The sequence below is a fragment of the Canis lupus genome, chromosome 10, assembly GCF_003254725.2.
Source record: "Canis lupus dingo isolate Sandy chromosome 10, ASM325472v2, whole genome shotgun sequence".
Lineage (NCBI taxonomy): Eukaryota > Metazoa > Chordata > Mammalia > Carnivora > Canidae > Canis > Canis lupus.
Genome location: NC_064252.1, coordinates 11,784,971 through 11,808,066, shown reverse-complemented (window position 1 = coordinate 11,808,066; position 23,096 = coordinate 11,784,971). Strand labels below are relative to the sequence as shown.

Genomic DNA, 23,096 nt, shown 5'->3' with positions numbered 1-23,096 from the left:
GTTTTATGTCATTTTTTTTAAAGTTTTTAAATTATTTTTTTATGGTCACCCTTATTCTCAGTTGATAGTACAGCAGGTCCTAGAACTGTCATTTAAACATGCATGTGCATTCTTTTTTACTCTTGAATTCTTGTGAACTCTATAATCAGACAACTAAACGTATTAAGAATAGGTGCAAAATACAGCCCTGTACTCAGACAATGGAATATTTTATGTTAAAATATATGATATTTACTTCATGAGCTTCATTACAGCAATTTTAAGCATCAAAAGGCTTATGTGCTTACTTTCTAGTCATAGTTATGTTTAAGAAAATAAAGGTGACCAAAAGTGATCCTCAGGTATTGAGGCCACAATAACAATGTATGACTGCTGTTGTTATTACTTTGAATACCAATGGAGATACACATTGTTTTTCATCAAAGCTAAGACACAACTGATTTCAAGGCTAATAATTTATACACCAGTAAGAAAAGAAGTTGCCAGTTGAACTAAGACATACTTGTACTTACACATTGATTGTAAGTAGGCCTAAATTTCTATAAATAAAATTGGAAAAAGTCTCTTAGAATCAATGAAGTATATTATACAATGAAAACTATCAACTCATTACAAATAACATGAAGGGAATTATGTTAAGAAAATTTGTTTTCGGGGATCCCTGGGTGGCTCAGCAGTTTAGTGCCTCCCTTCGGCCCAGGGCATGATCCTGGAGTCTCGGGATCGAGTCCCACGTCGAGCTCCCTGCATGGAATCTGCTTCTTCCTCTGCCTGTGTCTCTGCCTCTCTCTTTCTGTGTGTGTCTCTCATGAATAGATAAATAAAATCTTTAAAAAAATTTTTTTTTTCTCTGCTCCTTCTCAGATGCTAGAAGATAGTTACCATCAAGTGACAGGATTTCAGAGAGTACAAAACCCAGTGTTCTTTTGAGTCTTGATAAATATTTGTCTAGAGAAATCTTTCAGTGTAGACTGCTAGGAACTATTTTCTTCATTCTTCAAGTGGAGAAATGAAGTGAAAAAATTAATCAAAGTTTTACTAAAAGCCAAATTTAGAATACTTTCCCTGTCTACCACTTTTAACAAAAACAGTGTGTACTGTTTTATGGTTTGTTTTCCTTTAGTCTTGATCTTAACCTCAGGATATCAATCATCCAAGGTCAAGGTAATTCTGAAGAACTATCTTCAAAAGTACAGCTAAAATCACTGGGGATATTCCCTTTTAGCACAACTTAGATAAAATATAATTTTAAAGCAATGGTGAGAATATTTCTTTTTTAAAGGCAAATGTGGAGAAAACAAATGTCTATAGAAAACAGTGAGAATTTTTAAGATGTTTTACCCTGTCTCACTTTCACAATATTTTTTCCACCAGTACTGGCTGAAAAGCTATCTACTTTACTTTTTCAAAAAGAAATCTGTGAACCTAATTCAACAGTTAGCTACAAAGAATATTAGTCTCATTTAATTAGGTTACGTGTAACATTCTTGTCAAAGTCTTAAATATTTTCTACATGCAAATTACAAATGTGAAATCTCTGAAACTATGAATCCTGCGATATGTAAGGCATAATGCAGCTAAGGCAAGATTTTAATTCTCATATAGTTGATAAATGGCCTACAACAGCTCTGCTGTCTTAATATATTTTAGTATGCCATATCAGAATCTAAAATGAAAGGTCTTGTTTTTAGCATTCTAAATGCCTCCAGCAGAAGGCAGTATCAATCTCTGATAATGCCAGAAGGCAGCATGACAGAATGAAAATATCATGGGTTTTAGGGCAACAGAAATCTGAATTCATATTTAACCTCTCTGAATCTATGTTTCCTCATAGGTAAGCTTAAAAACACCACCACCAACAACTTCTTATAGTTATTACAGGTTTGGAGGCTGTTGCAGTCATAAAAATTGTGGGGTGGGTCTGAATTAGGGTAGTAAACAATGAAAAAGGAGGAAGATGGATTAGAGCAAAACATAAAATTTAGCATTAATAATACTTGATGACTGATTAAACGGGGAAGAAAGCAAGACTCAAGGAATGTACATTTACTGAGCTGGGCTGGGCAACACAGGAAGGACACAAGGCTTAGAGAAGTAGGTAAGCCCAGTTTTGAATGCATTGTGATGCCTTTGAGATATCCATCTGGGAATAGGCAACAGGCAAACAGAAATACAGGTACGGAGGTGGGAAAAAGATCTGAGTTGGAGATATAAATCTAGGTCATCAACTTACGGATGCAAGGTATGAGACAAGATGAGAGTGCCCAATGAGAAGAAAAGTAAGACCTACAGAAACTCAAATACCAGTATTTAAGAGAACTTCAGAGGAAGGGGAAGTCCACAAAAGAGACTGGACAGGCACCGTCCAAGAACCCAAAAGAAAATCTTCAAGACTGTGCCATCACAAAAGCCTAGGGAACAGAATGATTCAAGGTGAGATGGGATAAGAAACAGTGTCTAATTGGTAAGACTGCAGAAACCAGGGAAAGTTAGTTTTGAAGAAAAGAGTTATTTAGCAGTAAGGAAAAGCAGAGCAGAAAGAGTCAGCTGTCATCAAATTTCTTTCTGCTCATGGAATAATAGAATTAACTTGCTCCTTGCTCCTGAAAACAGAAACTGGACCAAACCCCAGAAGTCTGTGAGAATAAAACAGACTTCATCTTCTAAAAAGAACCGAGTTCCCAGTCACTAACAATGTTCCACTACTAGTCTGAAGTTGATGAGATGACTTTGACCTTTATTAAGATTTTATTTATGAGGCAGCCCCAGTGGCTCAGCGGTTTAGTGCCACCTTCAGTCCAGGGCGTGATCCTGGGGACCTGGGATCGAGTCCCACATCGGGCTCCCTACATGGAGCCTGCTTCTCCCTCTGCCTGTGTCTCTGCCTCTCTCTCTCACGTATGTCTGTGTGTCTCTCATGAAGAAATAAATAAAATCTTTAAAAATATATATTTTATTTATGTATTTATTTATGTTTATTTATTTAGAGAGAACGAACAGGGGAGGAGGAAAAAAAGGAAAGGGAGAAGCAGACTCCCCGCTGAGCAGGGAATCCCCTGCGGGACTCAATCCAAGCACTCTGGGATCACCACCTGAGCCAAGGCAGAGGTTTAACCGACTAAACCACCTAGATGCCCCTACCTTTTTTCAGTTGAAGTAATTTTCTAGGACTAAACTAAATTTTAAACACTTGCATTAAAAGGACAAAGGGAAAGATACAACAAAAAAAGCTCTTAAATATTTAGAAATATAATGGTTCTTTGAATTTTTAAAAATCATATTCAATTAATTCTAAGTAAAACACAAAAAAGAAAGGCCTTTTTTATAAAGATGGATTTATTTTAGAGAGAGAGAGAGAGCACACACACATGAGCAGGGGGGAGGGATAGAGGGAGAGGGAGAGAGAGAATCTCAAGCAGACTCCCTGCTGAATGTGGGGCTCAATCTCACCACCCTGAAATCATGACTTGAACCAAAATCAAGAGTCAGAAGCTTAACCAATTGAGCTACCCACGTGCTCCCAATAAAATGTGTTTTTAACCTTGTGAGTCTAAAGTAAAATATTTTTCTTTTAAGATTTTAATTTATTTGAGAGAGAGTGAGAGCACAAGCAGGGGAAGGGGCAGAGGGAAAGGGAGAAGTAGGCTCCCTGCTGAGCCAGGAGCCTGACATGGGGCTCCATGTGGGGCTTGATCCCAGGACCCCAGGATCATGACCTGAGCTAAAGCAGATGCTTAACCACCTGCCACCCAGGCACCCCAAAGGAAAACATTAAATATGATATAAAAATTTCTAGGAAGTGGTCCAAGAGAATGCATAGGAAGACCCTGAACTTACTTCCTCCCATGGACATACCAAATCTACAGCTATATATGAAAAAATTCCCACTAAAAAACTAAAAACTAGCTATCTGAACAGCTCCCTCCAGAAGGGATAAAAGGGCCACATACAGTTAGGGAAGTGAGGCAGAGACACAGTCTTACCAACTATCCTACCTTCTCAACCCCCACCACAACCACCCACAATAAGGAGCAATCTCATAGTTTGAGCCTCTCCCCACAGAGTGAAAAGCCTGTGCCCAACTTCAGGCACTCTAATCTTGGGGCCTTCACCAGAGAGACAAGTCCCCACAAATATCTGGCTCTGGAAACCAATAGGGTTTATGTCTAGGGAACCTGGGGAGCTGTGGGGATCTTATCCCTTGTCTTACCACTTATCCCTAAATCCAGTACAAATGCAGCAGTTTGAGAGGTAACTGGATTATATGTGGAGGAGATTTATTCACTAATCTTAAAGTATCTGCTAGAGAAGCAAGGACCAGTTGGGAGTTTCTCTGCGGAGAGAGATCCCAGCAAGTGCCATTCTTGTGGCACATTCTCCCTCTACGTTACCATTGCAGGCAGGCACATGCAGACACAGGCCTGCCAAAGCCATGGGCATGCCCCACCCCTAAAGCTTCTTGCCTTGCTACAACTATAGGCTTGTTCTGCCCTTGGCACTCTCTAGCAGTCTGACTAAAGCCCATGGGTAAGCACAGTCCACACAGGGGATGTCCCTTGATCACCTGGCCCTGGGAGCCAAAGGGACTCCACAGGACTATAAAAATCAGAAAGACAGTTCTAGGCAGGTTACTGCACCCAAGGCACTGCACAGACAGCAAACAGAAACATAACCTCAGTACCAGGAGAGACAGGATTCAGGTTTGCCACAGGGGTTACAGAGGTGCTTTCAGGGAACATAAGCAGGGAGAAACCATCTGTGTACCCTCCGTGGGTTGTACCACGGATTGCTGGTAATTCCTAGAAATGAGCTTTCAGACTCCTCTGAAGCCCTGATTTTTGCAAGTGTGGCCCATGGGACACCTCCAGATCTGCTAGTCTGGAAGTCAGCAGGGTTTATGACTACAAATCCCTCAAGACTATATATATTCTCATACTTCAAAAGCCTGAGAATCTGGCTTCCAATGGGCCTGAAACAGGTACTGACTGAGATCACTCCCTCTGGAACACTGGCAGGTCTTGGCACATTCTCATCAACTAGGACCTATCGAGAGTAAATCAGACTACTCAGAAAATCACAAAAGTTTCAGAAACAACCAAGAGCTAGAGCAAGGTTTAACAATAAGTTCATCATCTATACAAGGCCATTCCTTCAAGACTGAGAGAGATAAGTGATTTATCTACTACATAGAAACATACAGAAAGATATGCAAAATGAGGAAACAGAGGAATATGTTCCAAATGAAAGAACAAGATAAAACCCCAGGAAAGACCTTAATAAAAAAGAGATAAGATAATTTACCTAATAAAGAGATCAAAGTAACGGTCATAAAGAAGCTCACCAATCAGAAGAATGGATGAACCAGTGAAAACTTTACCAAAGAGATGGAAAATATAAGAAAGTACCAGACAGAAGTCACCAAGCTGAAGAATATAATGAAATGAAATACACACTGGAAGGGTTCAACAGCAGACTAGATGAAGCAGAAGAAAGGATCAGCAACCTGGAAGACAGAGCAGTGGAACTCACCCAAACAGAGCAACAATCAATCAATCAACCAATCAATCAATTCAAAGTGAGGACAGCTTAAGGGACTGATAAGAAAAAAATCAAGCAAAGCAACATTTGTATTACAAAGGTCCCAAAAGGAGAAGAGAGAAAGAGAAAGGGGCAGAAAACTTATTTGAAGAAATAATGGCTGAAAGTTTCCCTAGCTTGGATAAGGAAACAGACATCCAGATGTAGAAGGCACAGAGAGTTCCAACTAAGATGAACCCAAAGGGTCCACACCAAGACACCTTATAATTAAAATGTCAAAAGTTAAAGCCAGGAAAAGAGTACGAAAAGAGCAACTAATAAGAAAACACAAAGTAAAAATGTCACTGGTAAAGGTGAAAATATAACTACTTGTAAGCTGGAATGAAGAAGACAAAAGTAGAAATTAATTACAACTATGATAATTTGTTAAGGAATACACCAAATAAAAAGATGTAAAATATGACATCAAAAACATAAAATGTGGGAAGGGAGAAGCAAAAGTCTAGAGCTCTTAGAATGCATTTAAATTTAAGCTTGCCGTCAGCTTAAAATAGACTGTTAAATATACAGGCTGTTCTATATGAACCACATGGTAACCACAGAGCAAAAAACTATAACAGAGCCACAAAAGATAATGAAAAAAAACCCCTAAACACAACACTAAAGAAAGGCATCAAAACACAAGGGAAGAGAGAGTAAGAGAAGAAGAAAGAAGAACTACAAAAACAGCCAGGAAACAATGAATAAAATGGCAATAAAGACATATCTACCAATAATTACTTTAAATGTAAGTAAACTAAATTCTCCAATCATCAAAGAATGACTGATACATTTTCTTTTTATAAGGACTCATCTATATGTTGCCTACAAGAGACTCACTTCAGATCTAAAGGCATACAGAGACTGAAAGTGAAGGGATGGAAAAAAGACATTTCATGTACACAGAAATGGAAAGAAGGCTGGTATAGCCATACTCCTATCAGACAAAAAGTGTAATAAAAAACAATGATATTACATAATAATAAAGAGATCAATTTGAGAATATAACACATGTAAATATTTATTCATTAGCAAAGGAGCACTTAAATATATAGAGAAAATATTACCTAAAGACAAAAATTGATAGCAATACAGTAATAGCAGAGAATTTTATATCAGTGGATAGATAATCCAGACAGAAAATAAAGGAAATACTTATTTAAATGACACATTAGACTACATGGACTTAATAGATACATACAGAACAATCTAATCAAAAGCAGCAGAATATAGTTTCTTCTCAAGTACACAGGGAACATTCTCCAGGATAAATCGTATCTTGGGCCACCAAACAAATCTTAACAAATTTAAGAAGTTTGAGGTACTGAGGGGTACCTGGGTGGCTCAGTCAATTAAGTGTCTGCCTTCACTCAGGTCATGATCTCAGGGTCCTGGACTCAAGGCCCACCTCGGGCCCCATGCTCAGCGGGGAGTCTGCTTCTCCCTTTGCTCACCCCCCTCTTGTGTGCACTCCCTCTCTTTCAAATAAATAAATAAAATCTTTTTAAAAATTTAAGAGGACTGAAATAAAAAGCATCTTTTTCAACCACAATGGTATGAAACTAGAAATTAGTTAAGAAGAAAACTAGAAAAATTGCAAATGTGTGACAATTAAACATGTATTGAACCAAGGGCCAATGAAGATATTAAAAAGACAATTAAAGAAAAATACCTTGAGACAAATGAAAATGGAAATTCAACCATCCAAAAATCTATGGGATGTAGCAAAAGCAGTTCTAGTAGGAAAGTTCATAATGACACAGGCCTACCTCAAGAAAGAGAAGAAAGATCAATCTAATTTTATACCTAAAGGAACTAGAAAAAAAAAAAAAGAACAAAGCTCAAAATTAGAAGGAAGGAAATAATAACGATCAGAGTGCAAATAAATGAAAGAGAGACTACAAAAAAAAAAAACCAAACAAACAAAAGACCAATGAAACTAAGAGCTAGTTCTTTGGAAATACAAACAAAATTTAACCTAGACTCACCAAGAAAAAGGCTCAAATAAGAATCAGAAATGAAAGAGAACTTACAACTGATACCACAGAAATACAAAAGATCGTAAGACACTACTATGAACAATTATAATCCAACAAATTGGACAAAGAAGAAATGGATAATTTAGAAACACACTTCCAAGACTAAATCAAAAAGACTTCAAGCCCCATGCTGAGTGTAGATTATTTTAAAAAACAAAATCTTCAAAAAAAAAAAAAAACACCTTTTAAGTCTTAACCAAATTTTATGTTTGATTTTTAGCTGTAATAATCTTGTTTAGTTTAATGTCATTAAACTAAACTACTACTCAACTGAGTTTTTATGACTACTACTAAAAAAGTAATTCTTCTTTTTAAAGCTCAAGCACATCAATTTGTTTCATTATTTTTATGGTAGAGTTTAAAAGTTATTTGCAATTTTGGCTATTTTCCATTTGACCCTCCAGAGCCCACTCTGCTCTGTTCGCTAGAAGCCTGAGCTGCATGGAATGCCAAGAGACCAGGCTGGCTGTGGCTCCAGTCCCTACTAAAGCTTTTCTGACGGCTCCTATCAGGCAACCTTCTCCCGTAAGTATGGCCTTTGTTGCTTCAAGTAATCATTCCCTCCACTGTCCCGTTCAGATCCAGAAGCGGTAACAGGTGCTCGCTTCGGCAGCACATATACTAAAACAGAAGCGGTAACAGCTTCTTGCTATCGCTAGCTAACCTGGTCATCGTTACTTGCTGGTTTCCTTTAACCTGCCTACACTTTGCAAATAACCCCTTCACTGACTTCTTTTCTATTACACTTGTCCTAGTCCTATTTCTTGCCAGAACCTTGACTGATACAAGTTGCTACTATATTTTCAATATAGTAATTATATGTGGCACTCTAACCACTGGAGAAAATACCTTATGAGAAAAGAGCCATGGTAACGAGCTTTTACATTTCTTACTCAAACCAACTAAATTCCTAAGAACAGAAAACAAAAACTACCAACCTAAAAATAATTAAAAGGGAAAAGGATTTTTTTTTACTAATTTTTAGGAAAAAGATCTCTTTAACTTTACTAAATTTTATTATGATTAGTACCTCCAAATCTTATAGTCATCCTTGACACCTCACTCTCTCACTATGTAATCTATCAATCTTTTCAGATCTATCTTCAAAATCTATCTCCATCTATTAATCCTTTCAGATAGATCTACCTTCAAAATACATACCAATTTTGGGCAGCCCAGGTGGCTCGGCAGTTTAGTGTCGCCTTTGGCCCAGGGCCTGATCCTGGGGACCTGGGATCAAGTCCCACGTCGGGCTCCCTGCATGGAGCCTGCTTCTCCCTCTGCCTGTGTCTCTGTCTCTCTCTCAATCTCTCTCTCTGTCTCTCATGAATAAATAAATAAAATCTTAAAAAAAAAATACATACCAATTTCAACCACTGCTTAGCATTCCTACCACTAATTCTCTGGTTCAAGTTACCATCATTTGTCTGAATTTTTGCAATAGGCTTCTCATTAATCTCTGCCTCTGCTCTTGCCCTGCTCCAGTCTTCTCTGAACGGAGCAACCAGATTACTTCTATCAAAAAGTGTTACTGAATTTTTTTAATGATAAAAAAAATCATGACCCACACACAACATAAAATAAACATATGTCCAAGATATCATTTAAGTCATTAATTAATAAGGGAGTCATTAAAATGTTACAACAGATTCAAAGAAAAATTCTAAGAACCACACACCCTCAAATAATAGGGAATTCTGGTGTGAATTTACAAATAGATGTAAAATGGGTATATTCACAGGGCAATAATCAATTGTATTCTACTGGTCACAATTAATTTGCATTCCTATGACTAAGAATTGTGCACATTTTTTAACAGTTTTCTACAAATTATAGAATTCCAAAGTAACTCAAAGAAAATGAGACAGCAGTAAATCCAATGGATGAGCAAGATAAAAACCTGCTTATCATTTTTTGCCCATTTCAAAGCTGTCCACAACTTTTCCAGACAAAATCTTGCATGTCTCCTTCTATTCTCCCTGAAAGCATAAAATTAGAGACTTTCTAATGGCCTGGACTACAAGATACTAAATATTTTAATACTGTTTCCTGCCCTTCCAGCTCCACATCTGATCTCAGGTACCTGTGTTCCAGCCACACTGGCCTCCTCCTGGCTGTTTCTGAAGACACTAAGCATGCTCCTACTTCAGGGCATTTGCAAACTTTGTCCGATCTGAAACATTCTTCTCCAGATACTCTTGCTTCCTCACTTACTATTGGGCACTTTCCTGAGCATCTTTTATAAAACAGGTAAACCTCTACCCCACAATGGCCCTCTTTTTTCCCTTTCTCTTCTTATACTGCTATATTACTCTCAAATGACTTATTACCAACTAGCATGGTAACATATTGACTTATTTTTGGATTCCCTGTTTCTCTCCTCCATAGACACCACAAAATGTAAACTCCATAGACACCACAAAATGTAAACTCCATAGAGGGCAAAGACTGTTTTCTTCACTGCTATAGCCCCACTGTCTATACTAAGTGCTCAGTAAGTTCCAGTTGAATGAATGAATAAGTACTAGATAATGTTTCAAAATTACAACATACTTAGCCCCTGAATTTCTTTCTTTCTTTCTTTCTTTCTTTCTTTCTTTCTTTCTTTCTTTCTTTCTTTCTTTCTTTCTTTTTTTTAAGATTTATTTATTTATGGGGGGGCGGGGGGCAGAGACACAGGCAGAGGAAGAAACAGGTTCTATGTAGGGAGCCCGACGCGGGACTGGATCCCGGGACACCAGGATCGTGCCCTGGGCCAAAGGCAGGCGCCAAACCGCTGAGCCACCCAGGGATCCCCCCCTGAATTTCTTCAACATAAAAACATATCAAATAAAACTACAACCAAATAATCCTATCTTTTTACTAATTAACATGTTACTTAATAGTTATTAAGATTATCTTTTTAAATGGAGGTCAAAATTTATTACTTAGATTGGTCTGAACACTGAGTTATTTCATGAAAAATGCTTTAAAATTTAGCATATGGTGTCACAAAATTTATCTTAGAAGCCATGTTATCACATGGCTTCTAAGTGAGCAAGTATACTTACAAGACTTAACTGGCACCAGATGTCCTCCTTTTCATAATACATAGATTCAAAGACTGTCATTTGGATTGTAATTATACCAGATGTGATACCTCAAGAGTCTAACTGGGCCACTCAGTTGCCAAGCTGTATTATTTCTACCAAGCTATGTCATTCCTTGAAGTTCTACAGTCTTGGCATAGGCCTAGGTGAAGATGAACAGATTTCTTGCATTGAGACTTCTATTTATATTAGATTTCTGATTCTAAACCTTTCCCTAAGCTCTTGTAATTTTTAACTTTAAAAGATGCCTAATATTAAATTGGTATTTTCTTTGAATAACACCTGAATTACCTGCTATATACCATTCTATACCAGTATCTTTGGTCTAATTTGGGGGGGGGGGGTTGGTCTTATTATTTGGAAGGTATTTCTGCTAAAAGAGGAGTATGGGGCAGCCCCGGTGGCTCAGCGGTTTAGCGCCGCCCTTCAGCCCAGGGCGTGATCCTGGAGACCCGGGATCGAGTCCCACATCAGGCTCCCTGCATAGAGCCTGCTTCTCCCTCTGCCTGTGTCTCTGCCTCTCTTCTCGGTCTCTGTGTCCCTCATGAATAAATAAATAAAATCTTAAAAAAAAAAAAAAAGAGGAGTATGATTATGCAAATGAAAAGCATGAGTTTGGAATACCACAGGCCACTGGAATGATTTAGCTATTAATATTAGTTAGCTTCTTCAAATATTTTCTTTCTTTACACTAGTTGACTCAAAAAAATCTGGGCACCTGGGTGGCTCAGATGGCTGAGCGGCTGCCTTCGGCTCAGGTTGTGATCTCCAGGTCCCAGAATCAAGCCCTACATCGGGCTCCCAGCTCAGCAGGGAGTCTGATTCTCCCTCTGCCTCTCCTCCTCTTTGTGCTCTCTGTCTCTCTCTCTCAAATAAATAAATTCTTTTAAAAAAATTCAAAGGACAAAAGAGATCATCTTTTTTTCTTTTTCCATTCCATCTACAAATAAACCAAAAGTAAATAAAATAGGGCTTTGTTTGTCTTCGTGACAGGGTTGCAACTGTTTAATAAGATTGGATTTGTTAGCATGCACATTTTCAGTTTTTAATTAAAATGCTACAAATTAATGTTTATTTTGTCAAAACTAAGTATGTCTGTTAGTTTTTACTTTTTTTTTATTTTGTCTGTTAGTAGGGGAAAATATCCAGTACATGCTTCCCACCTTCTCCCCTCAACAATAAAATAGGTGGATTAGAGGCAATAAATGCTGTTTTCCCAATATATAGTCCCAATGACACTAGCTTTAGTAATAAAAAGATAACCAAATCACCATTCAAGTACCCAAGGCAAATTTATTTTTTTTAAGATTTTATTTATTTATTCATGAGACACACACACACAGAGAGAGAAAGAGAGAGGCAGAGACACAGGCAGAGAGAGAAGCAGGGTCCCTGCAAGGAGCCCGATGCGGGACCGATCCCGGGACTCCAGGATCACGCCCTGAGCCAATGGCAGGTGCTAAACCGCTGAGCCACCCAGGGATCCCCCCCCAAGGCAAATTTATTCTGAAAAATAGAGAAATCAGTTACTCACTGTTTGAAACAAATACCTTTCTTTATTAAAAATATGTTAAGATTAAACTAAGGTAACATTGTGTGTTAGCTACACTCAAAAAAATTAAGAATGTTGTAAGACTGAGATCCCTTGGCAGCTCAGTTGGTTGGGCGACCTAACTCTTGATTTCAGCTCAAGTCATGATCTCAGAGTCGTGAGATCAAGCCCTGCAGAGGGGTCCACATTCAGCAGGGAGTCTGCTTGAGATTCTCTCCCTTCTCTTCTGTGCCACCTCCCAGCTCATGCATGCCTGTGGACATACTTTCTCCCTCTCAAATGAATAAATCTTTACCAAAAATGTGGTAAGATTATATCAAAAAATAAGAAAGGACTTTAAAGTAACAAATTATACATTCTAAGAAATGTTCAATATTTTTTTAAAAAAAGATTTTATTTATTTATTCATGAGAGACACAGAGAGGCAGAGACACAGGCAGAGGGAGGAGAAGCAGGCTCCATACAGGACCCCAATGTGGGACTGGATCCTAGAACTCCACTGGGATCATGTCCTGAGGTGAGGGCAGCCACTCAACCGCTGAGCCACCCAGGTGTCCCGAAATGGTCAATATTTTTAAATAAAAAATTTGATTGATTTAAAGATAAAAAATTCAAAATGATCCTGAAAAGAATTTAAGATCAATAAATACAACTTTTTACCATTTGTGAGTAGGCCAAAAGTTTGCATTAAATACAAAATAATAAATGTTGGGCCTGTTTATAAGAATCAATTATGTAACACCCTCAAGCAAATTGCTCTTTTACTAGATTTTTAAAAACTTAGGTTGGTCCAGGAGTAAATGTATTTAAGAGTGGAATATGAGCAAATATCTGGTAAAAGTTGCTAAGTATGTGATTTCTGGGTTTAAAAACATACTTAAGGGACTCAGTGCTTTGTTTTTTAAATAGACTTTACTTTTAAAAACAGTTTCAGATTTAGAGAAAAACTGATAATAGTACAGAATTCCCATATACTGACTCCACAGCTGGTGTTACATTTTAATAACATCTTACATTAGTATGGCACATTAATAAACTAATACAGATATATAATTATTAACTAAAATCCATACTTTTGGGGCATGTGGGTAGCTCGGTGGTTGAATGTCTGCCATTGGCTCAGGTCCTGATACTGGGGTCCTGGAATCGAATCTCCTGGAATCTCCCTTGCAGGGAGCCTGCTTTTCCCTTTCCATAGGTCTTTGACTCTCTCTGTCTCTCTCATGAATGAATGAATAAAAACTTTTAAAAAGTCAAATCAGGGATCCCTGGGGGGCTCAGTGGTTTAGCGCCTGCCTTCAGCCCAGGGCATAATCCTGGAGTCCCAGGATCGAATCCCACATTGGGCTCCCTGCATGGAGCCTGCTTCTCCCTATGCCCGTGTCTCTGCCTCTCTCTCCCTCTCTCTGTGTATCTCATGAATAAATAAAATCTTAAAAAAAAAAAAAAATCAAATCTATACTTTTTTCAAAGTTTTCACACAATATGTTTTGTTGCAGAATCCTATTCAGGATACCATATTACATTTAGTTATATCCCCTTAGGCTCCTTTTGGCTACAATGTCTCAGATTTTCCTTGTTTTTTTAAAACCCTGACAGTCTGGGGGAATATGGGTCAAGTATTTTGTAGAATGTCCTTCTATTGCAATTTCTCTGGTGATTTTCTCATAATCAGACTGGGGTCATGGGTTTTAGGGAGGAAGACCACAGGGATAAAAGTGCCATTTTCATTACAGCATATCTTTGGAACTATCCATATGACTTATCACTATTGACCTGGCTTAGGTAGTTTTTATCAGATTTCTCCACTGTAAAATTACTCTTCCCAATCTCCTTTCATTAGTGGACTCTTTAAAAGGAAGTCATTATGCAGAGACCATGCTCAAAGAGTGGGGTTGAAGATGGAGTACCAACATAAATTATTTGGAGTTCTTTTGCACAGGAGATTTGTCTCTTCACCATTTATTTATTCAACAATGTATTTATACCACATGGAGCCATGGGTATATACTCTGCATTAGAATTCAATACTACTTTTACACTTATTTTCTTGTTTACATTATTCCACCTTTGACCACTGGGAGTTCTTTCAGTTGCCTCCTATGTCCCTTTGACATAGTCTCATCATTTTCAGTTTGTTTAAAAGCACTTTTTTTTTTTTTTTTTTTTTTTTTATTTATTTATGATAGTTACAGAGAGAGAGAGAGGCAGAGACACAGGCAGAGGGAGAAGCAGGCTCCATGCACCGGGAGCCCGATGTGGGATTCGATCCTGGGTCTCCAGGATCGCGCCCTGGGCCAAAGGCAGGCGCCAAACCGCTGCGCCACCCAGGGATCCCTGTTTGTTTAAAAGCACTTTTTGGCACTTTAAGATGCTCTAGGCCGATCTCCCATATTTCTTGCCTCAGTCCTTGAATCAGCCATTTCTCCAAGGAGCCCTGGTTTCTTCTACTAGATAATTGTATTAGAAACCAAAATCTGAGAACCAGGTGTGTTCTTGCTACTGGGATGTCACTGCTTCCAGGAGGGCCTAATTTTAACTGATTTTATGTTATTTTGGGGTAATTTGTAGAATAAGATATAGAAATACAGTCATGCATAGACTGTACTAGGCCTATGGAGTGTTAAAATTAGTTAATGCAATTATTAATGTATTTATCATCATTTTATAGATTTGTTTTGAAAGTAAGCTGAAAACCATAAAGGAGACTGAATTTTTAAAAATATTTAAATTTTTTTAAAAAATAAAAACCAGGACATGTCCCCCCACTTTTTTTTTAAAGGAAAGGGGGACAAATGCATGTCAGAAATAAATATGAAATGTCATCATGACTTCTGTAGGTCAGCAAGCAGTTTAGCAACTTTTTGGTGTCAGGGACCCCTTTACACTTTTAAAAATTTTACTTACATATTTATATAAGTTTTTAAAGATTTTATTTATTTGAGAGAGAGAGAGAGAGAGAGCACAAACAGGGGGAGGGGCAGAGGGAGAAGGAGAAGCAGGCTCCTCCCTGAGCAGGGAGCCCAATGCAGTGCTTGATCTCAGGACCCTTAGATCATGACCTGAGCTGAAGGCAGACTCTTAACAGACTGAGCCAGCCAGGAACCATGAGAAATTTTTTGAATAATTTTAACTGGGTTATTATCTATTGATATTTCTCAAATTGTAAGTTAAATGTGAGAAATGTTTAAAACATTTATTAATTTATTTAAAAGGTACGCCCATTATGTGTTACTATAAATAATACCTATATGAAAAAACCTGTTTAAAAATTTATTTTCCGGGGATCCCTGGGTGGCGCAGCGGTTTGGCGCCTGCCTTTGGCCCAGGGCGTGATCCTGGAGACCTGGGATCGAATCCCACGTCCGGCTCCCGGAGCATGGGGCCTGCTTCTCCCTCTGCCTGCGTCTCTGTCTCTCTCTCTCTCTCTCTCTCTGTGTGACTATCATAAATAAATAAAAATTTAAAAAAAAATTTTAAAAAAATTTATTTTCCAAAAAACTTGATAAGATAAACATTATATTTTTGCAAATATCTGTAATATCTGACTTTATAGAAGACTAGATTCTTTTTTTAAATTCAGTTAATTAAAATATAACGTATTACTGGTTTCGGAGGTAGAGCTAAGTGATTCATCAGTCTTATATAATACCCAGTGCTCATTATATCACGTGCCCCCCTTGATGTCCATCACTCAGTTACCCCCTCCCCTCCCCTCCAGCAACCCTCAGTTTGTTTTCTATGATTAAAGTCTCTTATGGTTTGTCTCCCTCTCTGATTTCATCTTGGTTTATTTTTCCTCTCTTCCCCTATGATCTTAAGACAACTGGATTTTTAAGACTGATTCTGCAATTTGTTGTTTTGGTTAAAGTATGTAAGTATATGAAGAAAATCCAGCCTCACACAGATATATAGTTGGGAAAGAGAATATTTTAATAATTATTTCAAATAACTGTTGATATTCCTGGCAGTTTCCTGGAGGAACTCAACAAATGGCAGTTTCCTGGAGGCTAGATACACTGTGGATTCTAAAACCCTATCAATGAACTTTTCATGTTCTATTACATTAAACTCCATTAGTTTATCTTGCATTCTGAATGGATCTTTTACTCATATGTGATTTAGTATCATTACACGTTGGTCATCTGGAAAATATTGAATCACAGTGTTATGCAAGTGTTCCAAATTGACAGAGTTCAGAATACAAGATGAAGAAAAAGAAAATCACATTCTTTAATATCATTATACACCTCACAAGAAAAGCCTTTAAGTATCTGAGAAGCTGTCAAGCTCACGGTATTAGGTACAAGTTTTCCAAAATTCTAAATTTTACTGGAAAGTTTTATTTATTTTTAATGACTGGGTACAAATACAGATGTTTTTCTTGAAGCGTTGGGTTCACTTGGTTCCTTTTTGAGAAAAATGAATGTCAAATACATAAGTTCAAATAATGGAAGTTTGCCTCTCCTGTTTTTTCAAGAAAAAAAAAAAAAAGGAATGGGTACAGATAAAACCAGCTAGTCCAGCTCATATCTCAGCTGAGCAAGTACTTTTTCTGAGGATGATTTGTCATGCTTCAGTATACAGGGCAAGTACTCAGAGTCAAGATCTAATGAAATTAGTACTTTTATTGCTTCATCAAGGACATTCTTTTTTTTAAGATTTTATTTACTTATTTGGCAGAGAAAGAGAGCACACACAAGAAGGGGGAAGGGACAGAGGGAGAGGGAGAGGCAGATTCCTCACCCAACCGGGAGCCCAATGCAGGGCTCGATCCTAGACCCTGTGATCCTCACCTGAGCAGAAGGTAGACAGTTAACCGACTGAGCCGCCCAAGCATCCCACATCAAGTACATTCTTAAATAAAACTGGATTAAAAAAAAAAAAAAAACTCTATGAATGTATGGCAATGAAAAATGTAATACATCCGTTTGGTGCCACTGCCTTAATTTGTGTTAAGGTATTAGCAGTTTTATTCACCATTGCTTTTACAGCATCACTGCAAATGTCAACATAGTGGAAAAGAAAAAAAAAATCTGTATTGAGAAAATAGTTTTGACCTCCCAGATCATTTTGACCTCAGGGACCCGTGTAGTTCTACAGAACAGTTTGAAAACTGCTCAAAATTAGATATTCCAATGATAAGATCATATTACAAACAGTATCATACCAAAAAATTAGAGATTTTAGATGAAACAAATTCCTAGAAAAAATTAACTTGTTTAATCTAATTCAAGAGGAAACAAAAATATGAATAGTCTTAAAATCTTAAAATATTCAATCAAGAATTGTAAAATCATCTCATAAGGAAATTCTAGGCCTAGATAGCTTCACAGATTCTCTCAAACATGCAATTAAGAAATAATTTTGTGAGCACCTGGGTGGCTCAGTGGTTGAATGTTTGCCTTTGACTCAGGTCGTGATCCCAGGATCCTGGGATCGAGTCCTGCATTGGGCACCCTATGGGGAGCCTGTTTCTGCCTATGTCTCTGCCTTCTCTGTGTGTCTCTCATGAATAAATAAAATTTAAAAAAAGAAAAAAAGAATCTTACACAACATATTCCTGAAAATAAAGATACTCTCCCTGACTCATTTTGAGACTTGTAATAACCTTGATATCAAGCGCAGCACAACAAAAGAAAATTACAGGCTGTCGTTCATAAATATTAGTGCAAAATTCTTAAATACTAGCAAACAACGTCCAAGGTAGGTTTAATATTAGAAAAACCAAAATAATTGTCCATGTTAATAAACAAAAGAAGAAAAAATGTATTAATATTAATACATTCAGAGAAGATAAATCTTTTCAGAGGTTTCTCTCAACAGAAAAGCAAAGCTTTAAGGCTGTTTTAGGAGATCCAAGTAACCTAAAAGGACAAGCTTCCTGGCCTCAAGGAAAAATGAAGCTGCAGTACTCCCAGAATGAGGAAGCCTCTGCAGGAATGAGGTGCTACCAATATCACTTTTTCCAAAAGAAAAAAATTAGAGTCAAAATCCTAATCAAGTTTTTATGTTTCATATTAAATGCGGTCATCCTTACCATGACCCCACACAACGGGTTCAACAGTTTAACAAACCTCTCATAACAATCAGTTTGTAAGACAAAGGTGGCCTATAATGTTGCCCCTGACTTACTATTAATCATCTGCCCTAAAGGGGTGGTGTATGCTATAACTATTCTTTGACTATTACTCAGAATACCGGTATAACCACCTTTTTCCCTATCTTATTGCTACTCACATAAGGGCACTCTACCCAAAGGAAGCAGTACTGTTTCCACTGCCACAGATCTTAAGTAAGTTCAATAAAACTCAGCTTGTCCAATTTTAAAACAGACCTAAGTGATTAAATCATAAAATTGTGTGTGTCTGTGTGTGTGTGTGTACATTTTATTTTAGCTTCAACATTAAAAAAGGAATGAATTATCCAAACTTAGAATTAAGAATTTTTTTAATGGAAGCCTGCTGGTGGGAATTCTATGCCCTATTTCTTACATAAACCTTACCTAAAATGCGTATTTATTTGAAATGCATCAAGGATTTCCATTTCTGGCAACATAGTAGGTTAGATGCCCAGACTGAATTTATTGCCTAAATCTAGAATGCTGTATAAATATTTCTTTAATATTTTTAAATTTCCTAATTTGGCACAAATGTACAGAAAAGCTATGGAAGGTAGCTCTTGACTTTCAGGTTACCTCATAACACTACTTTGAAAACTACAGTACTGGAGATAGGCTGTATACCCTGAGACTCCCCAATATGGGAAATGTAATAAAAGAACTTTGCATGTAGCTAAAAATCCAAAAGGCTACACCTGCAAAGTAGAGCTGAATGAACAGAAAACCTACTTAGCAGAAGGTGAGAACAAGCAAACTTGCCTGCTTGACCTTGGTGCTGGTAGAAGGTAGAAAAAAAAAATCTCTTGTAAGAATTTATGACCAAAAGCCCGCTCTTAAATGAATTTGTAAAGAAGGAAAAAGATAAAAAGGGGTGAGAAACATGGTAAATAGATTAAGAAGGCCTAACATAAGTCATCAGAGTTATAGAGCCCATGTTTCCAAGATGACCATGAAAAGGAGGTACAATGATTATGTCAAAAAAAAGGCTGCAGCCCTATATAGCCTATTTGCTGCACTTAACTGCACCCAATGTATGCAAAGGACAACATCATTAAGAAGTTCATCTTTGGGCAGCCCCGGTGGCTTAGCAGTTTAGTGCCGCCTTCAGTCCAGGGCGTGATCTCAGGGATCCGGGATCGAGTTCCACATCGAGCTCCCTATGGAGCCTGCTTCTCCTTCTGCCTGTATCTCTGCCTCTCCCTCTCTCTCTCTCTCTCTCTCTCTCTCTGTCTCTATGAATAAATAAATAAAATCTTAAAAAAAAAAAAAGTCATCTTTGGAAACAAAGTAGAGGCATCAAAGACATTTCCAAAGTCCCCAAACTATATGTATAACCATACGTCACTGTGTGAGTTGTACCATTCACAACAAGAAAGTCAAGAATTAGTCTCACGATGCATGGAAGGACCAAACATGGGATTTTAAATACCCTAATTCAGACCTGCAGATGCTGCCCCATGACCTCTGCCAAAGTCTACATAAGAAGTACTTAAGATCTGAAGAAAGACTGTCCACTGAAGTGAAAAATGTTATAGAAGAAAAAAATAAGGAAAATAATAGGCATTATTCAGAAAGGTAAAACGATCAAGAATTTAACATAATTATTCAAAGGCATTTTCAGATCCAGGAAGTTCAAGGAATCCCAAGTAAAATTACAAATATTAAAATAAAATAATAAAGTAAAAAAATAACTTCAATACATTCTATAAAACTATGGAACATCAAGGAAGGGGAAAAAATTTTTTAAAAAAACCAGTCAAATAAAAGATTACTTACAAAGGAAGGGCAATTTTATTTCTCAACAGCAACAGTGGCAGTCAAAACACCAAAATAATGTGATGAGAAAACACAGAATTCAATACACAGTGAAATTATCTTTCAAGAATACAGATAAAATAGACACCGTTAGATAAACAAAAAACATTCCCATCCAACTTCACCAAAAGCTTTTCATTATAACAATTTCTAAAGGATGTACTTCAGGTAGAAAAAAAATATTTCACATAGAAGGTCTCAGATAATGAACCAAGAAAATAGTAAACAAATGTAAACAAAGATCAACTACCTAAAACAATAATTTATCTAAAAAAATTTTATGTATGCAAGAGATAAATATGTTAAAACTAATATAATAGACAATGATGTTATACATTTTTGGAAGGAGGACAATCAGGGCATTTATTACATTATTCTGGAATAGGTTAAAGATACTGATTTAAACTCTTCCTTTTAAAAAGGACATCTTTATTAAAAAAATAAAAAAATAAAAAATAAAAAATAAATTAAAAGGACATCTTTAAAAAGCTAGAGTAACCACTGAAAGAATAAGTATTAACTTACAAACAAGACTGCATGTGTGTAAGGTATTAGGGGGATTGAAATGAGAAAACACACCTATATGAAGGCTTCAAACACATAACTCCAAACAAAAGACTGGAATAGGAAGGAAAGGTCGGACACATAGATCACAAGGCAAAAATAAATCTAAATCTAAATCTACCGGTATTTAAAATTCCAGTAAAAAATATTGTCATTCAGAACAAAAACTTAATTTACCATACCCTGTTTATAAGATAAACTAAATTATAGGACCAATGAAAAGCTAAAGGATGAAAAATACTATTACCCAAAAGAAAGCTAGAACAGATATATTAATCCAAGAAAATAGCCAGGCACATAAAACTATAAGGCAAATAAGTTTTGGATACAGCCTTTCATAATGACAGAAAATTTGATTTAAGACAGACAATTCAAAATATAAGTACTTAATAGCATAGACACAAAATACATAAAACAAAAATTAACATATCTAGTAAAGAAACTGCCAAACCTACCATCAGGTGAGAGGCATCAATATGCCTTTCTCAGCAGAGAAACTGACAGGGAGTCCCAAAATAAAACCAAACCCAAATCCAAACAAAACCTAGGCAAACCATGAAAGATGTGACTAGAAAAGTTAACAAGTTCATGAACATATATGTAGCACTGTACTAAACATTCTTTCCAAATGCATATGGAACATTCATGAAAACTAGCCATGTGTTAGGTCTTAAGGTTAGTATGTTAACCTTGGTTCCATAATGAAACCAACTTGGAACACTATCATAAAAATTATATTTAAAAGTTAAATATTTTGAAATTAAGAATACATTTTAAATAATTCATGAGGCAAATAAAAGTTATTTTTTAATTTAAAAAAAGCCAAAAATACTGTATATCAAATACAATCTATTAAAAATGATTCAAAAAGATTTAGAACTCAAACTTTCCAATTCAAAACTTACCATAAAGCAACTGCCATCAAGCATCAAATCACCAAGTGTGGTACTGGCCAAAAGAGAAATATAGATCAAACGAAATAGAATTGAGAATCCAGAAATAAATCCATACATTTATGGTCAATTGATTTTCAAAAAGGGAGTCTAGATAATTCGATGTGGAAAGAAAGGGATCTTGCATGTCCCTCTGCTGATGTCTCTGCCTCTCTCTCTCTCTGTCTCTCAAGATTAAATAAACAAAATCTTTAAAAAAAAAAAAAAAGTCTAATATCCAAAAGATATACAGAATTCCTACAGCCATAAAAAGACAACTCAATTTTAAAATAAACAAAAGCTCTGAATATATATTTCTCCAAAGAAGTTATACAAGTGGCCAAAAAGCATATGAAAAGATACTCAACAAAACTAGTCATTGGGAAAATGCACCTCAAAACCACAGATCCCACTTCACACCCATTAGGATGACTATAATCAAAAAGACAGACAATAGCAAGTGTTGGCAAGGATGTGAAGAAACTAGAACCCTCCATACACTACTTGTGGGGCTGTAAAGTGGCACAACTGCTTTGTAAAACAGTTTGGCAGATCGTATAAAGGTTAAGTATAGCATACAATATGAGCCCAATAATTCTATTCCTAAATACATACCGAAATAACTGAAAAATCTGTATAGGCAAAAATGTGTATACAGAGATTCATATTATTCATAATAGCCAAAAAATGGAAACAATCCAAATGTGTGACAACTGATTAATGCATAAATAAAATGTAGTTTATCCACACAATGTAATAATATTCTACCAAAAAAGGAAAGATATATTGATACTAGCTACAATTAGAATAAACTTTGAAAATATTACACTAAGTGAAAGATCCTAGACAATAAAGGTCACATATTACATAGATTAAACATTATTGGGAATATTAAAAAAATGAATTTTATACTTCAAAGGGGTGAATTTTATATATGAACTATATATCAGTTTTTCTCTTTTTTATATTTTTCGAGATTTTATTTATTTATTCATGAGAGACACAGAGAAAGAGAGGCAGAGACACAGGCAGAGAGAGAGAAGCAGGCTCCATGCAGGGAGCCTGATGTGGGACTTGCCAAAGGCGGACACTCAACCCCTGAGCTACCCTACCCAGGTGTCCCTATATATCAGCTTTTAAAGGGCAAATAAATCAATTAAGCATCTAAAAATAAGAAATAGAGAATCTAAACAGAAAAATAATTTTTTAAAAATCAAAGTTACAGTTTAAAATCTTTCCACTAAAAAAATCATCAAACCCAGACAGATTTAAGATGTTTCACCAAAAAGTGAAGGAACTACAAATAATTACAATTAAACAAATTATTCTAGAGAATAGTAAAAAAGAAAAACATTTTCTAATTCATATCAAAATCCAACCAGGATAAGGAATGCCAATACCATTCAA

General features: G+C 36.5%; 1 protein-coding gene and 1 long non-coding RNA gene across 8 annotated transcripts in view; one reads left to right on the top strand and one right to left on the bottom strand.

Moving 5' to 3' along the window:
* LOC112677871 (uncharacterized) overlaps window positions 1-10,261 on the top strand; it is a 42,535-nt gene extending 32,274 nt beyond the window's left edge. Inside the window, exons 3-4 of the long non-coding RNA XR_003147243.3 lie at window positions 8,021-8,141; window positions 9,678-10,261. This is a non-coding gene — a long non-coding RNA (uncharacterized LOC112677871). The remainder of the gene's footprint in view (window positions 1-8,020; window positions 8,142-9,677) is intronic.
* Window positions 1-23,096, bottom strand: part of FRS2 (fibroblast growth factor receptor substrate 2) — a 110,828-nt gene that overhangs the window by 28,140 nt on the left and 59,592 nt on the right. For 2 of the 7 annotated variants that reach the window (XM_035721722.2, XM_035721723.2), the window contains exon 4: window positions 21,663-21,705. The exons of the other annotated variants lie outside the window; for them this stretch is intronic. The gene's annotated coding sequence lies outside the window, so the exon portion shown is untranslated. The remainder of the gene's footprint in view (window positions 1-21,662; window positions 21,706-23,096) is intronic. 7 annotated transcript variants of the gene reach the window in all.